Source organism: Balaenoptera acutorostrata, chromosome 6 (assembly GCF_949987535.1).
Source record: "Balaenoptera acutorostrata chromosome 6, mBalAcu1.1, whole genome shotgun sequence".
Taxonomy (NCBI): Eukaryota; Metazoa; Chordata; class Mammalia; order Artiodactyla; family Balaenopteridae; genus Balaenoptera; species Balaenoptera acutorostrata.
In genome coordinates, this window is record NC_080069.1 from 6,485,678 (window position 1) to 6,498,944 (window position 13,267).

The following is a 13,267-nucleotide window of genomic DNA, read 5'->3' on the forward strand; positions in this document are numbered from 1 at the left end:
AGCACGATTTGGGACTGCCCCTTGATTGGAGTCTCTCTAGGTCCTCTTGATTTGACTCTCTCTAGGTCCTCTTGATTTAACAAGCATTCACGAGGTACTGAATGGCGTTTTAATTTAATTCCTGAATGATATCCTTCTGGCATAAGAACTTCATTCAGGTTGGGCTACATTACAGATCAAAAACTAGCAGCTGCCTATAGCTAATCTTAATTGGCCGGCCACGTTGTTTCCTAATTTTCTTTTTGGATTTGCAATTCTTGTGATGAGCTTGGTGCTTCTTCGATCATCAGAGGCACCCTCCACTGCTTGACACAGTTGATTTTGTGTAATTTACATTACCTGCCTAACTGCTGAAGGCTTTTGAGTTTGCTGATGAAATAGAGAGGGAAGGATTATTTCTCCAAACCAAGGCAACTTTGGTAAATTGGCAAAATTGGTAAATTTTTGAATTTCTTTGACGTCATGTCACCCCTGCCCAAAAATGATCTCTCCCCTTTCCCTGTCAAAGTCTTATACATTTATTTCATTTAGCATTCTCAGAGGAAAGTAATCTAATAAAGGAATCCACACGGAATTGGGAATGGCTGGCCCCAGTATGATGGTTTCTTCCTCTACAGCTGCTGGGAGTTTAAAAGAAAACGCTAACCCCACCCTCGTCTCTGGTATCTGCCAAGCCAATGGAATTTTTTTTTCTTGGGGGGGGTTGGCTAATGGCATGATTGGAATCTCTCAAGTCACATTATATAGTTGTGATGATTAGCTTTTACACTGCGTGCATAGCATATAAGGCAAGTCCCACCCCGAAGCCTATATTGCTATATTCAGATTTCTATGTCAGAATCTAGAAAACTGGAAGAAATCAACCAGTAAATGTTAAAAAGCAAGTCTGAAACATTGCCTGTTTCCTTAGGCTTCTCTCTGCATTAAAGAGAGGACAGGAAGAGAAGGTTCTGGGGTAGCAGCGCAAAGAGAGCTTGGCAGACCCTCTTACATTTCTGTTCCCATTCTGAATTTCATGCTGACCTGCCTGGCGCTGGGAGTTTCAGACGCAGATAGAGTGGAGATTTCCAGCCATGATGAATGATCTTGGACAGAGGCGCTGGTCGGGTAACAGCAAGTGTTAGTGAGAAACGTGAAGCATTCCGGTGGTGACTTATTCCAGGATGGACCTGCAGGCAGAAGCTGACTTCACCGCATCACTGCTCTGAGCCCTCTGAACCTTCCCTCTCCACTGGAACGTGCCCTTAGTTGAAGTAAGTCGACCTAAGTCCTCAAAGGCCCAGGCAGTGCAAAAACAAGTTGCTTTCTGAGCCATGTGCATCTCAGTTAATTCCTTTGGCCTTCCATTTATAATTTTTACAGGTTTTCAGCTTTAGTTTAACAGTAATTTGTGATCAAGGTTAAATTAGAGTTTGTTTTACTTTTGGTGACATTTTCACAACTAATTTGAACTTAGGTCCCCCGTTGGAGAAATATTTACAAAGAAATAACATCAAATTGCATGGAATAAATGCCATGCCATTTAACTATGTAAATAGCAGCTGAGATGTTTAATTGAAAATAAAACACTGGTAAAATGTAAACATCATTTTGCTCCAGTTGCTCTGAGCGGCTTCAGTGGAAGCAGTGAACGCAGGAACTGAGGGCGGAAGTTATAGTTTGTGACAGGGTCCACTAGGTCTAGTGTGTCTGCAGATCTTTTCAGTAGTCACTGTATCCTTCAAGGCTGTTCAGTCCACCTTTCAAAACACACTCATTCATTTTCTTTTTTCAAAAAAACCCCAAAACACTAATTCAAAAAGATACATGCACCCCATTGTTCCTAGCAGCACTATTTACAATTGCCAAGACCTGGAAGCAAGCTAAGTGTCCATCAACAGACACTACCTTTGCACCCCAAGCAAAACCTTCCCAGGTCATATCTTGACAAAAGTAATATTGGAGGAAGCATACATACTTGGTTACGGGATAGGGAATGCACAATTACCTTGGGGAGAGTTGTCTAAATATATCTACTTTTTGAAGGAGGGGTCCTCTATTCCAGGTTTATAGGCTTTAATATGTGAGGATGAAATTGTAACACCTTGATCTAAAATTTAGTAGAGGTGGAGGATTATTTCAATGATCCCAACTGATTGCATATTTAATCTTTAAATTACATTAACTGGAGAACTTCCATTACCTTTGTTGAAAAACTGATCCAAAGAGGTGTTATAACAATTATTAAGAGCACAGACTCTAGAGCCAGGCTTATTGGATTAGCTAGGAACCCGCAGCAAGTTACTTAACTGTTCTGTGTCCTCATCTGTAAAACAGGTATAAAAATAATACTTAGTTCATTGAGCCATTGTAAGGATTAAACGAGGTAACATATGACAAGTAAATAGAATAGTGCCTGGCACAGTTAGTGCTATATAAATGTAGTTATTCAGTTCATTAGTAAATATGCATTAAGAGCTTTTAATATTTAGCATTTATTCATCTGCATTAACTTTCTATGTTATTATTATCTTTTTTTTTTTTTTTTTTTCCACTGTAACAGCTCCTTTACTTTGCAGTGAAAATTGATTTGTATATTCTTTTCCTCTGAGTCCTTGTGGGATTTTTTTTTTTTTAATTCAGACAGAAAGTCACAAAAATTATACTCATCCTCATCAGTTCACTCAGTCCCATGTAATTAATTTCTTTTTTTTCATCTTGATCTTTTGTTAGCACTTTTATGAGTTCATCAGTTTTTCATTAGAGTTCTGAAAATGCTTATTCATTCAGTTCAGCAGTACAGTCAGTTACCAGAAACCTGTACTTGTCAGAGTCTTTTCCATGAATTTCTTGAAGATGAAACTCTTTTATAGGAACATATTTGCAAAATCATCAGAGTACACCCAGAACTGTCTGTAAATGACAAAAGACTTAAAAATGACCATGGTTAAAGATTTGATGAAAGTTCATAATAATGCAGTTGACAAGAAAATTAGTTATTTCTGAGATATACATTTTAAAGTAATAACTAGGATTATTACTTATAACATTATACCAGAACATATAAGATTTTTAGACGTTTCCTGTAATGTCTGAAACATTTATATTAACATATTTCCATACATATTTCCATACAAATACAAATATAAGATTTTTAGAAATTTCATGTAATGTCTGAAACATTTATATTAACATATTTCCATACATATTTCCATACAAATACAAATATAAGATTTTTAGAAATTTCATGTAATGTCTGAAACATTTATATTAACATATTTCCATACATATTTCCATACAAATACAAATATAAGATTTTTAGAAATTTCATGTAATGTCTGAAACATTTATATTAACATATTTCCATACATATTTCCATACAAATACAAATATAAGATTTTTAGAAATTTCATGTACTGTCTGAAACATTTATATTAACATATTTCCATACATATTTCCATACAAATACAAATATAAGATTTTTAGAAATTTCATGTAATGTCTGAAACATTTATATTAACATATTTCCATACATATTTCCATACAAATACAAATATAAGATTTTTAGAAATTTCATGTACTGTCTGAAACATTTATATTAACATATTTCCATACATATTTCCATACAAATACAAATATAAGATTTTTAGAAATTTCATGTAATGTCTGAAACATTTATATTAACATATTTCCATACAAATAACCCAATGAAAGTTTAGTATTAGTTGTTTTGTTTGTTTTTTTATACTGCAGGTTCTTATTAGGCATCAGTTTTATACACATCAGTGTATACATGTCAATCCCAATCGCCCAATTCAGCACATCACCATCCCCACCTCATCGCAGTTTTCCCCCCTTGGTGTCCATATGTCCATTCTCTACATCTGTGTCTCAACTTCTGCCCTGCAAACTGGCTCATCTGTACCATTTTTCTACGTTCCACATACATGCATTAACATATGATATTTGTTTTTCTCTTTCTGACTTACTTCACTCTGTATGACAGTCTCTAGATCCATCCACTTCTCAACAAATGACTCAATTTCGTTCCTTTTTATGGCTGAATAATATTCCATCGTATATATGTACCACAACTTCTTTATCCATTCGTCTGTTGATGGGCATTTAGGTTGCTTCCATGACCTGGCTATTGTAAATAGTGCTGCAATGAACATTCGGGTGCACGTGTCTTTTTGAATTACGGTTTTCTCTGGGTATATGCCCAGTAGTGGGATTGCTGGGTCATATGGTAATTCTATTTTTAGTTTTTTAAGGAACCTCCATATTGTTCTCCATAGTGGCTGTATCAATTTACATTCCCACCAACAGTGCAAGAGGGTTCCCTTTTCTCCACACCCTCTCCAGCATTTGTTGTTTGTAGATTTTCTGATGATGCCCATTCTAACAGGAGTGAGGTGATACCTCATTGTAGTTTTGATTTGCATTTCTCTAATAATTAGTGATGTTGAGCATCTTTTCATGTGCTTCGTGGCCGTCTGTATGTCTTCTTTGGAGAAATGTCTATTTAGGTCTTCTGCCCATTTTTGGATTGGGGTGTTTGTTTCTTTGATATTGAGCTGAATGAGCTGTTTATATATTTTGGAGATTAATCCTTTGTCCGTTGATTCATTTGCAAATATTTTCTCCCATTCTGAGGGTTGTCTTTTCGTCTTGTTTATGGTTTCCTTTGCTGTGCAAAAGCTTTGAAGTTTCATTAGGTCCCACTTGTTTATTTTTGTTTTTATTTCCATTACTCTAGGAGGTGGATCGAAAAAGATCTTGCTGTGATTTATGTCAAAGAGTGTTCTTCCTATGTTTTCCTCTAAGAGTTTTATAGTGTCCAGTCTTATATTTAGGTCTCTAATCCATTTTGAGTTTATTTTTGTGTATGGTGTTAGGGAGTATTCTAATTTCATTCTTTTACATGTGGCTGTCCAGTTTTCCCAGCACCACTTATTGAAGAGACTGTCTTTTCTCCATTGTATATCTTTGCCTCCTTTGTCATAGATTAGTTGACCATAGGTGCGTGGGTTAATCTCTGGGCTTTCTATCTTGTTCCATTGATCTATGTTTCTGTTTTTGTGCCAGTACCATATTGTCTTGATTACTGTAGCTTTGTAGTATAGTCTGAAGTCAGGGAGTCTGATTCCTCCAGCTCCATTTTTTTGCCTCAAGACTGCTTTGGCTATTCGGGGTCTTTTGTGTCTCCATACAAATTTTAAGATGATTTGTTCTAGCTCCGTAAAAAATGCCATTGGTAATTTGATAGGGATTGCATTGAATCTGTAGATTGCTTTGGGTAGTATACTCATTTTCACAATGTTGATTCTTCCAATCCAAGAACATGGTATATCTCTCCATCTGTTGGTATCATCTTTAATTTCTTTCATCAGTGTCTTATAGTTTTCTGCATACAGGTCTTTTGTCTCCCTAGGTAGGTTTATTCCTAGGTATTTTATTCTTTTTGTTGCAATGGTAAATGGGAGTGTTTCCATAATTTCTCTTTCAGATTTTTCATCATTAGTGTATAGGAATGCAAGAGATTTCTGTGCATTAATTTTGTAACCTGCAACTTTACCATATTCATTAATTAGCTCTAGCAGTTTTCTGGTGGCAGTTTTAGGATTCTCTATGTATAGTATCATGTCATCCGCAAACAGTGACAGTTTTACTTCTTCTTTTCCAATTTGTATTCCTTTTATTTCTTTTTCTTCTCTGATTGCCGTGGCTAGGACTTCCAGAACTATGTTGAATAATAGTGGTGAGAGTGGACATCCTTGTCTCGTTCCTGATCTTAGAGGAAATGCTTTCAGTTTTTCACCATTGAGAATGATGTTTGCTGTGGGTTTGTCATATATGGCCTTTATTATGTTGAGGTAGGTTCCCTCTCTGCCCACTTTCTGGAGAGTTTTTATCATAAATGGGTGTTGAATTTTGTCAAAAGCTTTTTCTGCATCTATTGAGATGATCATATGGTTTTTATTCTTCAATTTGTTAATATGGTGTATCACATTGATTGATTTGCGTATATTGAAGAATCCTTGCATCCCTGGGATAAATCCCACTTGATCGTGGTGTATGATCCTTTTAATGTGTTGTTGGATTCTGTTTGCTAGTATTTTGTTGAGGATTTTTGCATCTATATTCATCAGTGATATTGGTCTGTAATTTTCCTTTTTTGTAGTGTCTTTGTCTGGTTTTGGTATCAGGGTGATGGTGGCCTCATAGAATGAGTTTGGGAGTGTTCCTTCTTCTGCAATTTTTTGGAAGAGTTTGAGAAGGATGGGTGTTAGCTCTTCTCTAAATGTTTGATAGAATTCACCTGTGAAGCCATCTGGTCCTGGACTTTTGTTTGTTGGAAGATTTTTAATCACAGTTTCAATTTCATTACTTGTGATTGGTCTGTTGATATTTTCTGTTTCTTCCTTATTCAGTCTTGGAAGGTTATACCTTTCTAAGAATTTGTCCATTTCTTCCAGGTTGTCCATTTTATTGGCATAAAGTTGCTTGTAGTAGTCTCTTAGGATGTTTTGTATTTCTGCAGTGTCTGTTGTAACTTCTCCTTTTTCGTTTCTGATTTTATTGATTTGAGTCCTCTCCCTCTTTTTCTTGATGAGTCTGGCTAATGGCTTATCAATTTTGTTTAACTTCTCAAAGAACCAACTTTTAGTTTTATTGATCTTTGCTATTGTTTTCTTTGTTTCTATTTCATTTATTTCTGCTCTGATCTTTATGATTTCTTTCCTTCTGCTAACTTTGGGTTTTGTTTGTTCTTCTTTCTCTAGTTTCTTTAGGTGTAAGGTTAGATTGTTTACTTGAGATTTTTCTTGTTTCTTTAGGTAGGCTTGTATAGCTATAAACTTCCCTCTTAGAACCGCTTTTGCTGCATCCCATAGGTTTTGGGTCGTCGTGTTTTCATTGTCATTTGTCTCTAGGTATTTTTTTATTTCCTGTTTGATTTCTTCAGTGATCTCTTGGTTATTTAGTAACGTATTGTTTAGCCTCCATGTGTTTGTCTTTTTTACGTTTTTTTCCCTGTAATTCATTTCTAATCTCATAGCGTTGTGGTCAGAAAAGATGCTTGATATGATTTCAATTTTCTTAAATTTACTGAGGCTTGATTTGTGACCCAAGATGTGATCTATCCTGGAGAATGTTCCGTGCACACTTGAGAAGAACGTGTAATCTGCCGTTTTTGGATGGAATGTCCTATATATATCAATTAAATCTATCTGGTCTATTGTGTCATTTAAAGCTTCTGTTTCCTTATTTATTTTCATTTTGGATGATCTGTCCATTGGTGTAAGTGAGGTGTTAAAGTCCCCCACTATTATTGTGTTACTGTCGATTTCCTCTTTTATAGCTGTTAGCAGTTGCCTTATGTATTGAGGTGCTCCTATGTTGGGTGCATATATATTTATAATTGTTATATCTTCTTCTTGGATTGATCCCTGGATCATTATGTAGTGTCCTTCCTTGTCTCTTGTAACATTCTTTATTTTAAAGTCTATTTTATCTGATATGAGTATAGCTACTCCAGCTTTCTTTTGATTTCCATTTGCATGGAATATCTTTTTCCATCCCCTCACTTTCAGTCTGTATGTGTCCCTAGGTCTGAAGTGGGTCTCTTGTAGACAGCATATATATGGGTCTTGTTTTTGTATCCATTCAGCCAGTCTATGTCTTTTGGTTGGGGCATTTAATCCATTCACGTTTAAGGTAATTATCGATATGTATGTTCCTATGACCATTTTCTTAATTGTTTTGGGTTTGTTTTTGTAGGTCCTTTTCTTCTCTTGTGTTTCCCACTTAGAGAAGTTCCTTTAGCATTTGTTGTAGAGCTGGTTTGGTGGTGCTGAATTCTCTTAGCTTTTGCTTATCTGTAAAGCTTTTGATTTCTCCATCGAATCTGAATGAGATCCTTGCCGGGTAGAGTAATCTTGGTTGTAGGTTCTTCCCTTTCATCACTTTAAGTATATCATGCCACTCCCTTCTGGCTTGCAGAGTTTCTGCTGAGAAATCAGCTGTTAACCTTATGGGAGTTCCCTTGTATGTTATTTGTCGTTTTTCCCTTGCTGCTTTCAGTAATTTTTCTTTGTCTTTAATTTTTGCCACTTTGATTACTATGTGTCTCGGCGTGTTTCTCCTTGGGTTTATTCTGTATGGGACTCTCTGCGCTTCCTGGACTTGGGTGGCTATTTCCTTTCCCATGTTAGGGAAGTTTTCGACTATAATCTCTTCAAATATTTTCTCTGGTCCTTTCTCTCTCTCTTCTCCTTCTGGGACCCCTATAATGCGAATGTTGTTGCGTTTAATGTTGTCCCAGAGGTCTCTTAGGCTGTCTTCATTTCTTTTCATTCTTTTTTCTTTAGTCTGTTCTGCAGCAGTGAATTCCACCATTCTGTCTTCCAGGTCACTTATCCGTTCTTCTGCCTCAGTTATTCTGCTATTGATTCCTTCTAGTGTAGTTTTCATTTCAGTTATTGTATTGGTCATCTCTGTTTGTTTGTTCTTTAATTCTTCTAGGTCTTTGTTAATCATTTCTTGCATCTTCTCAATCTTTGCCTCCATTCTTATTCCGAGGTCCTGGATCATCTTCACTATCATTATTCTGAATTCTTTTTCTGGAAGGTTGCCTATCTCCACTTCATTTAGTTGTTTTTCTGGGGTTTTTTCTTGTTCCTTCATCTGGTACATAGCCCTCTGCCTTTTCATCTTCTCTGTCTTTCTGTAACTGTGGTTTTTGGACCACAGGCTGCAGGATTGTAGTTTTTCTTGCTTCTGTTGTCTGCCCTCTGGTGGTTGAGGCTATCTAAGAGGCTTGATGGGAGGCTCTGGTGGTGGGTAGAGCTGACTGTTGCTGTGGCGGTCAGAGCTCAGTAAAACCTTAATCCACTTGACTGTTGATGGGTGGGGCTGGGTTCCCTCCCTGTTGCTGTGGCGGTCAGAGCTCAGTAAAACCTTAATCCACTTGACTGTTGATGGGTGGGGCTGGGTTCCCTCCCTGTTGGTTGTTTTGCCTGAGGCAACCCAACACTGGAGCCTACCCGTGCTCTTTGGTGGGGTTAATGGCAGACTCTGGGAGGGCTCACGCCAAGGAGAACTTCCCAGGACCTCTGCTGCCAGTGTCCTTATCCCCACGGTGAAACAGAGCCACCACTTGCCTCGGCAGGAGACCCCCCAACACCAGCAGGTACGTCTGGTTCAGTCTCCCCCAGGGTCACTGCTCCTTCCCCTGGGTCCCGATGCACACATTACTTTGTGTGTGCCCTCCAAGAGTGGGGTCTCTGTTTCCCCCAGTCCTGTCACAGTCTTGCAATCAATTCCCACTAGACTTCAAAGTCTGATTCTCTAGGAATTCCTCCTCCCGTTGCCGGACCCCCAGGTTGGGAAGCCTGACGTGGGGCTCAGAACCTTCACTCCAGTGGGTGGACTTCTGTGGTATAAGTGTTCGCCAGTCTGTGAGTCACCCACCCAGCAGTTATGGGATTTGATTTTACTCTGATTGCGCCGCTCCTACCGTCTCACTGTGGCTTCTCCTCTGTCCTTGGACATGGGGTATCCTCCTTGGTGAAGTCCAGGGTCTTCCTGTCAATGATTGTCCAGCAGCCAGTTGTGATTCTGGAGCTCTCGCAAGAGGGAGTGAGTGCACGTCCTTCTACTCCGCCATCTTGGTTAATCTCCTCCGTTATTATTATCTTTTATGGGAAACTTTTTTTTTTAAATTTTCCCACACTGTGGGGCATGCAGGATCTTAGTTCCCTGACTGGGGATCAAACCTGTGCCCCTGCATTAGTAGTGTGGAGTCTTTTTTTTTTTTCTTTTTAACATCTTTATTGGAGTATAATTGCTTTACAATGGTGTGTTAAGTAGCATGGAGTCTTAACCACTGGACCACTGGGGAAGTCCTGGGAAACTTTTTTTTTTTTTTTTTTTTTTAAAGGATTTTCTTATTTATTTATTTATTTATTTATTTATTTATTATTTTTTGTCTGTATTGGGTCTTCGGTTCGTGCGAGGGCTTTCTCCAGTTGCGGCAAGCGGGGGCCACTCTTCACCGCGGTGCGGGGACCGCTCTTCATCGCGGTGCGCGGGCCTTTCTCTATCGCGGCCCCTCCCATTGCGGGGCACAGGCTCCAGACGCGCAGGCTCAGCAACTGTGGCTCACGGGCCCAGCTGCTCCGTGGTATGTGGGATCTTCCCAGACCAGGGCTCGAACCCGTGTCCCCTGCATTAGCAGGCAGATTCTCAACCACTGCGCCACCAGGGAAGCCCTGGGAAACTTTTTTAACTGATTTATTTTATTATTTTTTTCCCCAGCTTGATTGTGGTATGATTGAAAAAAATTATATATATTTAGGTTGTACAATGTGATTTCTAAAAAGATGTACAATGTGATGATTTAATATGCATATACATTGTAAAATGATGAGTACAATCAAGTTAATTAGCATATCTAGGATCTCACACACTTTTGTGTGTGTGTGGTAAGAAAATTTAAGATCTACTAATCTCTTAGCAACTTTTAAGTATACAACACAGTAGTGTTAACTGTAATCACCATGCTGTACATTAGGTCCCTAGAACTTAGTCCTCTTACAACTGAAAGTTTGTACCCTTGGACCAACACCTCCCTATTTCCCCGGCCTCTCAGGGAAACAATTCTTTAAGGGAATAAACCTGATTTCAAATTCTCACTGCTTCATTCCCTGAAGAGAGGGTCAGGTTTTGAAGAGTTAAAATCTGATGAAAATGTGCTCATATCTGGCAAAATTATCAGTACAAACACTTTTTTAAAAAAAATTTAAAGGGCAGCATCTGGACTTCAGTAAGCAAATATGCAATAAAATATTATTTTGACCTTTTAAAAAGTTGATCTTTATTTTATTCAAATGGTAAAAATATCCCGAAGAGTAAAGTTCCATGTTGAATTGCATTTTGGCCATCATTTAGTGAAATTTGTATGTGCAAACAATGCTTTTACATTTCATATTTTGTACCAAGAATATTAGACTGAGAGAATCATATAAGCTGAGAGAATCATCTAAAGTAAAAAACCGAGAAAGATCAGACTTCGACTCACCAAACATGGGAACCCAATTTGAAAATACCCTTTTTAGTTGAGAAATGACTGAATCTTGTGTTCTAGCGTAAGGGTCAAAGAACTTAGGACAGGTTATTTTGCTCCCTGTTACAGCCATGATTTTATGATGGGAGTCAGGCACAACCCGGGAACCATTTGATACCCGTACTGGCTGCAGCACAGACATCGGTGTGAGGACACATCTATCTTGTTTCCCGCTCGAGGCATTTAAGTTCCAAAGCTCAAAGTGGACTTTGCCAGAAATAGAAAGTTATTCCCCCAGTTCAAAGGCTTTAAAAAAAAAACAAATGAAACTAGCACATTTATAGTAAAGCTTTGTCGTGTGTGTGTGTGTGTGTGTGTGTGTGTGTGTGTGTGTGTGTGTGAGTCTGTCATCCAACTTCCCTTTTATTAGTCCCCTGTCCACTTTCCATGAAGCCTCTCTGTGTGGAGTCCCAGGTAGCCGCACAGCTGGCTAAGGGGGCCAGACTCTCTCTTCTCCCGGATGTAGCCATGTGATTTATTTTATTTGAAATTTTTTTCTAATCCATAGACTTTATTCAGATTCTTCCAATTGTCCTAGTAATAATTTTTTTTGCTAGTCATAAAATGAAGCCTGTATTCTTTGTATTGAAGCATAGCTGATTTACAATATTGTGTTAGTTTCAGGTGTACAGCAAACTGATTCAGTTATATATATACTTTTCAGATTATTTTCCATTATAGGTTACTACAAGATATTGAATATAGTTTCCTGTGCTATACTGTAAATTCTTGTTGCTTATCTATTTTATGTATAGGAGTTTGTTAATCCTGTACTCCTAATTTATCCCTCCCCCACCTTTGGTAACCATAAGCTTGTTTTCTATGTCTGTGAGTCTGTTTCTGTTTTGTATATTCATTTGTAATATTTTTTAGATTTCACATATAAGTGATATATATTTGTCTTTCTCTGTCTTACTTCACTTAGTATGATATTCTCTAGGTCCATCCATGTTGCTGCAAATGGCAATATTTCATTCCTTTTTATGGCTGAGTAATATTACATTGTGTATTATACACACACATACACACACACACATCTTCTTTATCCATTCCTCTGTTGATGGACTCTTAGGTTGCTTCCATGTTTTGGCTATTGTAAATAGTGTGATGAACACTGGAGTAGCCAGGTGATTTAGAATCGGGAATCACACGTTGTCTTCTGGGACTTTGGTTCTTGAGCAAGCAGTGTGCAGGCAGGGGGCAGATGTAGGGCATTCTGGCAGTGGAATTGGAACAGCCGGCTCGGCCAGACCCCTGCTCCGGTTCTGGATGCCCAGCTCTATCGGGCTTCTGGGTTCCTGACCGTTTTCCCAGCCTGGCCCTCCAGCTTTCCACCAATTCTGCAAGCCTCTGTGTACTTCCGTTCAATCCCCTTCCTCACCTTTTTTTGTCTTCCCTTAAGATAATCAGAGTAGGTTTCTATTTCTTGCAAACAAGAACTTTCATTGGTGCAACAATATTCAAAGCCTGCATAGAAATAAATGTCAATGTTTTACACTGAATTATCAATGCAGCTGATGGTAACTTACCTTTCAGTAATGTTTCCTTCGAAGCAGTTAGCTGTTGTGAAACTGTAGCAGTTATATGCTTTTGTAGGATTGCACAATGCGATTTTGCCCAAATGTATTATCTCTAACCAGCCAGTGAGAGTATACCTTTTAACTTGGTTCTGTAGTTCAGCCTCTTTGCTGCTATTTTGGAGATAAAATTTTGACATTATTGGAATGAGCTACACTAATGTCTTTGGGGAGGCAGGGGAGGGTCAATCAACAGACACATAATTGGTTTCAATACTGTGCTTTCCAGAAGCGAAGGGTCGGCCGCGGTGTTATTAGCTGAGATACTGTAGATAGTTTTACATGTCGGGAACAATTAACATGCATCCTGCAGGTCTGATTGCCAGCATTAAGGAAGTTCTGCTCTACATAACCCCCAAAACAAAGCCTCCCCCCAAAGCAAAGGAAAGTTAAAGGTCCCTGTTCTACCATTAAAAAGGGAGAGTAATGTGCCTTTTTTTGATTGACTATAAACTTTGACTCATGGGACTTTGTTCTTAAAGGTGAAAACAAACATGAATAGGAGACAAGTTGTTTTCCTTAAAAATCCTTAAACCCTTGGTTGAAACCATTTATCAGAACGTTTCTTAAAATAAAATCAGTA

General features: G+C 38.2%; 1 long non-coding RNA gene across 1 annotated transcript in view; it reads left to right on the forward strand.

Moving 5' to 3' along the window:
• The first annotated feature begins 769 nt into the window (after window positions 1-769).
• Window positions 770-13,267, forward strand: part of LOC103020938 (uncharacterized) — a 52,564-nt gene continuing 40,066 nt past the window's right edge. The window contains exon 1 of the long non-coding RNA XR_451998.2: window positions 770-1,253. This is a non-coding gene — a long non-coding RNA (uncharacterized LOC103020938). The remainder of the gene's footprint in view (window positions 1,254-13,267) is intronic.